The following is a 5,724-nucleotide window of genomic DNA, read 5'->3' as shown; positions in this document are numbered from 1 at the left end:
GCCATATTGTGTTATCGCGAAATCCGCTTGTTCTAGCGGCCAACAAGCTCCGCCCATCGGCCAAACTCTCTCAGCATAAACGGCTCTGAGGATGCGAAGCTCCTACCGCCATCTCTGGAGTGCCGGAGGAAGCAACAACGCAAAATCGATAATTTTTCATTGAGATGGCGTCGTTCATCAGTACGAACACTTCTCATTGTCAATTGGGCGGGAAACGTTGAGTGTAACATCCTAATATTATGGACTGTCTGATCGCTTTAACAGCCAACAGGTATAGCCTTACATCGTAGAGAGGTGTGCTTCTTACGTCTATTTTATTGGCAATTTGCTTTCTACAAAACAAACATCGCGTTAACCTGCATTACGATCGCATGGGCACTCAGGCTGCTATATTACCCGAAACGTGATACTTTTATTTCTATTTCAGCTTTAGAACGTGTGAGTATATCCTGAGGATATTATACTCAGCCTTATTCGTAACGCTTATTTGCGTAGGAATTGAGCCTTAACCGCCCTTCAGTAACATTTACATTAAAGGAATATTATACAGCTAAATCATAACAAGGCGCGCCAGGAGGGAGGAGGAGGGAAAGAGATAACCCCACCACTCCCTTGACATTTCAGACATTTCAAGTAAAGAATTTGTGGGAAGTGGAGGTCAATGCCTTCTCCCCTTCCTGTCGCTCATTCATCACCCAACTACAACTAACGCCACTAATAGTACATGATCAGTAACTCTTTTCAAATTGATTGTGCGCGGAAGTTTTCCTAACGTAGTATTTAAACATTTGGGAATGCTATAGAGTGTTATTTAGAAAGAAGAAGAAGATTTGAAATCCTTTTTTCACGCAATCTATAAAATACATAAAACGCATTTCGAACATTACTGGATTTAGGTAAATGTTCAAAGTGTTGAAAGCCCGCCCACGCATGCTTACTACTTTCCAAGGTCTGAAACATCGATTTGATGATGCTGTCGTTTTGATGTTTGCCAGGTAACACATGGTGCTCATGTTGAGTGAAAGGAGACGGAAAGTCCATAGAGCCTTGAAATTTTGGATTTAACCTTCCTGTATCTAGTGATATCAGAGATGGATTTATGGGTCATGATTAAGGGGGAGGGATCTGCAGAGAGATCTGACGTCAAGGACGAATATTACGACACGGGCAAAGCGTTGCCAGGTCTATTTGGTTGACCTAATTTTCGACACTGCAGCAAAACTAAAGATTTCCTCCTAAAAAAGCTGCTCATTGTTTTTTTTTTTTTTTTTATAAAATAAGTTGCCCTTGTGGAGTTTAAGAAAGGCGGACGCCTCCCCACTCCCCCCCTTATATGCGCCCCTGAGTGATGTACGGAATGTGGTTTTGTTTCACACAGTTTGTTTGATATAAAAGTTTGAAATATGATCCCACTTTTCGAATAGCTTTGTATTTTAATTAATTGAGCCTGATGTAAGTGCCATCCCTTAAAAGTCGATGACACATTTTTGTATAAACATTTTCTATACGTTTTCCGCTCTAAGCAGCTCGTGGCGAGTAAAAGAAAATAAGTATTTAATGCCCTTCATAAGCGTGTGTTTATCGGCGAACTTTAATTTCCCTTTTCGTCGATAATACCGTAGAGCGTTTTTTGTGGGTTCATGCGTGAGTAAATCATGGAGGGATGCGAAATGCGCTCAGATATTTGGCGCCCGGTTCCTGTCGGTGACAAGCGTCTCGCTGAACAACGAGATGAACGACTTCGCCACCCCGAGCGTGAATAACGCGTTAAAGGCTGCCGCCCACGCCAAGTCAACTAGCAATTAAACAACAAGGGACTGTTTTTTTGTAGGACTCCACAATAGCTCCGACAGTTAGTCTGAGCTCGTACTCGAGAGCCAATGCGCGTTCTCCTTGAACTGCGGGATCAAATCCTGTAGGCGCTGTTTGGTTTGCGCAACGTGAGGCGTTATTCCCTTAACTTCCACGAATCGTCCCGATTTACACAAAGCTGGGGAGTGAACCGGCGGATCTCCACGTTGAACTAGGCGACCTCGCAAATCTGCCCCGAAAGCGGCCAGTCGGTCAACTTGGTCCCTTTGTTGCTTCGCGCACAATGTCATCCGAACCGCCGAAGGCCGGTGTCCTGCGCGGCTCGGCGTTGCAACATAATACGCCAGCATGGCGGCTATTCACTTCAATAGATTGAGTCAACTCAACAGGAACCCCTTGTACAAAGCGCCTTTGTTTAGCCTGAGGTGGGTGAACGGTAAAGCGAAAATCACACGGCTCACACGTCGTATGCGAAAGACACGGTATTCACGGCAGACATGATAGACATGCAGGCGGACACGCCTGCAGCATGTTTTGAGGACGTATGGTTTGTTCATGTGTCTGCAGACCGTTTTTGTGTGACACAGGACCGCCATACAAGAAATGATGAATGGATGTTGGATGGATGTTAATGTCTATACCCTTTGTAACGGGCGGTAGCTAGCGCCACCTAGCCTAAGTCTAATATGACTTAGGCTAGGTGGCACGCCTTAGACAGTGTTTGCAGACTGTCTTCTGTATGATATATTAACAACAGCTTTACGGTTATTAGTCGGGGAAGTCCTCGGTCCAACGCCCCCGTATACATCTTCGATCCTGTAAAGAAGAGCTTCGCACGAACCGAGGAAAAAAGAAGACAACCGGGATGAGGTTTAGTTTGCAACCAATTACGCAGTACGTGTTAGACGGGTTGGATTCTCCGTGAGAAACGAGTTTTACCAAATGGCGCCAATTGATGAGCCTTTTAAATGGGGTATTGTGTGTTGTTGCCTTGTTCTAGTTTGATGCCTATTTCTTTCGCGGTTTTTACTTAAAACTATAAAGCGCCGTTCGCACACTTGTAACCGAGTAAGACCGAGAGAGACAAGACCGGTTTTTATTAAGCCTTTTGGGACGGCGTAGAACCTGCTCTGCAGCAGCGCATCTGGTCCTACACCGTCACATAAGGCCTAAAAATTGGTCTTGTCTCCCTCAATCCTACTCGGTTTCAAGTGTGTGAACGGCGCTTAAAAAGCGTCCTAGTATACCTAATGTATTAATTGCACTGGTCTCTCTCATACTTTTCAAACACTTGGAATGAACAACATTCATTCAAACGCGAATTATTTTGCCTAGACTTCAACTGTTATATTCCTAACCACATGACGGATCATTTATTTCTTATTTATTTGTTTGGTCACACCACTGCCCCAGTGCAGGGGCACGGTACATATGGCCAATATAATAATCTAGAGAGAAAGGTTCCACGCACTTCGGCCGCCTCGAAACGGCGTAGCAAAGAAGCGGACATTTGTGGCGACGCTTTGGAGTAGACCCAAAAATGGCAAAACACCACGTACAAGGTCAGTACGTATAGTTGTTTTCTAGCTTTATTTTGCACGAAAACACTGGCGTTGCACACTGTACAAAAATAAAGAAATTTGGCATGCACTCAAACAACTCAACTTGCAGCGGCGAAACAAACACGGCCGACCTTTCACCCGCTTCCTTTTCCCGCTGTATCTGTGGCCCTCCATCGCGTTCTTTTGCTCGGGACCACCGATGGGCCAGCGCTCAGGATTTGGCAACAACATTAGTAAGCGTCCGACTGTCAGTCAAAGTTTATGATAACAATGAACACACCAAAAAAAGGGAAAGTGGACATGTTTCTTAGCGTTCTCAGTAAAAAGAGATTAGAATGATAACCACAGCTCGACAGGACAGCACAATGAAGCTACTAAGTAAGTTTCCTAATATGCTTGTTGAACAGTGGGCATCTACAATTTTGTAACGAAGACGAAAACGGCAAATATACACGGTTGCATTCAGCAAAAATGCGTGTCATTCTAAAGGTTAAAAAGAAAAGAAACACAAGAAAGCAACGTTGTATATAAAAGTGAGAAGGAAAACGTTTCGAGTTCAGCTTGGGCAGGAAGCGTAACTTGTACATGAAGCCGTATTGCATCGTAGAACTACACGTTAGTTAAACTGACGTTGGGAACGCGGTTCCATCGGGTATGTTCAGCGGGTCTTCAAACCTGGTCTCTTGATTTCCGCCCGAGGACGTTATAAGAATGACATACTGTTTATTGTCAGCATCCTCGCGGTGGCACATAAACGGTGGTGGTGTAGGCGGCAAACGCCTACTTCGCTGCCGGTCGTTCTGCAATCGGGAAGTTTACGGAAGTTTCAGCAGTCAGGAGTTGAGGCGGTGCGACGACTGCAACGTATCCTCCCTGCTCGCTCGTACCTTTTTGTGCCAGAACTTGCACGACCAACCGCCAAATTGTGACAACCAACAGCATGACATATCGGCTCATCTGACGCAATTTGTTGCCAGACCACTTTGATTGCGTGGGCGGGACAGGGACAGGATGATAAACACACGAGTCGAAGACGAGTTTTAGACTCCGTAGTCAAACAAATACTTGTACATGGGTATTACATCCAGAAAACCCGGAGCGTCAGAGGTTAGTTCTCTTGTTGCTCAATATTTGTACCTACAACCTGTAAAAAGCAGCGCCTCTCAGTAACAATTCTCCATCCCCTAGAAATGTTGAAACCGTCCATGACAAAGCAAGACGACATCACTTGAGCTTCCTGACAATCTAAAGCTCAGATTGTCAAATTTTTTATTGCTTTATTGGCTCTGTGTTATCCTCTTAGGCAGTATTTTCGCCTCGTACCGAAGAGTGACCAAACACAGAGCATAATGCTAAACCATCTATTATAGATAACAACGAACGGAATACTTGATCTTCGTCAGAGCAACCAAAGAGAAATCTACTTCAACCACTCGTCGTATAAGTAAGTATGTTTCCCTCGCCGTAGATAAGAAACTTGGCCAATTTAGGCAACACACTAGCCAAAAGCACACAACCGCACAGGCATGGATGGGGATTTATCATGTAGAGATACACACCGTGGCTGACCTTATGAATAAACGTGTAGCGTCCTCCGTGGTTCCGAAAAGACTGTCGGGAACATCCTGCATAGAGACCCTACTGTAGCAGGCGACGAAGTCGATTGAGATTATGTGGTACGTGCTGCGGGAAGGGGAATGCAAAGAGGAGCATACAGGATAGTTCCGTGTTCACAACGCTCCTACATCGTACAATAGACTGTGTGTAAACACCGTTTAAGGCGTGTTTCTTCTTTTATGAAGGTCCTATCACGTTAGACATATAAGAAAAACTGTCTGCTGATATCTTAGAGCAAAACATTCTTTGAACATGAACATGTGTGTCTCTTGTATGACCTATGAGTAGGGCGACTCCGTTAATTCGTTACGCGCTCTGCCATTGCCACCTAAAATGCAAGGCCTGAGCCGTTCCCCCGTCAAACGTCATCTTTAGATTAACGCAGCGCCACCTAGCTCGCGTCAGCGTCGCTGCGAGCGCGTCTATCAGCTTCTTACATCAAACGCGCGACGCTATACAGAGAGCAAGTCGTCTGGTTCTTGCACAGGGGTCTGGGGTTACGTCAGAACGACACCGAGTTATAATCCGCTTTGATTAGGACAGTGGGTAGACCTCAATGCTAGATGCCTTGAGGTCCACCCACTACTTTTTTTCAATCTGCCAATAAGATATTGACGTACTGACATCATCGTAAGCCCTGGGCAAGAAGCAGACTAACTTGAGCTCCACATAGCATGCGGGGACGCCAGGTCGCACGCTTCTGCCACTTTCCTACGTGTCTCGCCGAGCTTCG

This window comes from Ixodes scapularis, unplaced genomic scaffold, assembly GCF_016920785.2.
Source record: "Ixodes scapularis isolate PalLabHiFi unplaced genomic scaffold, ASM1692078v2 PGA_scaffold6__148_contigs__length_123643588, whole genome shotgun sequence".
NCBI lineage: Eukaryota > Metazoa > Arthropoda > Arachnida > Ixodida > Ixodidae > Ixodes > Ixodes scapularis.
Note: the sequence above shows the minus strand (reverse complement) of the source record.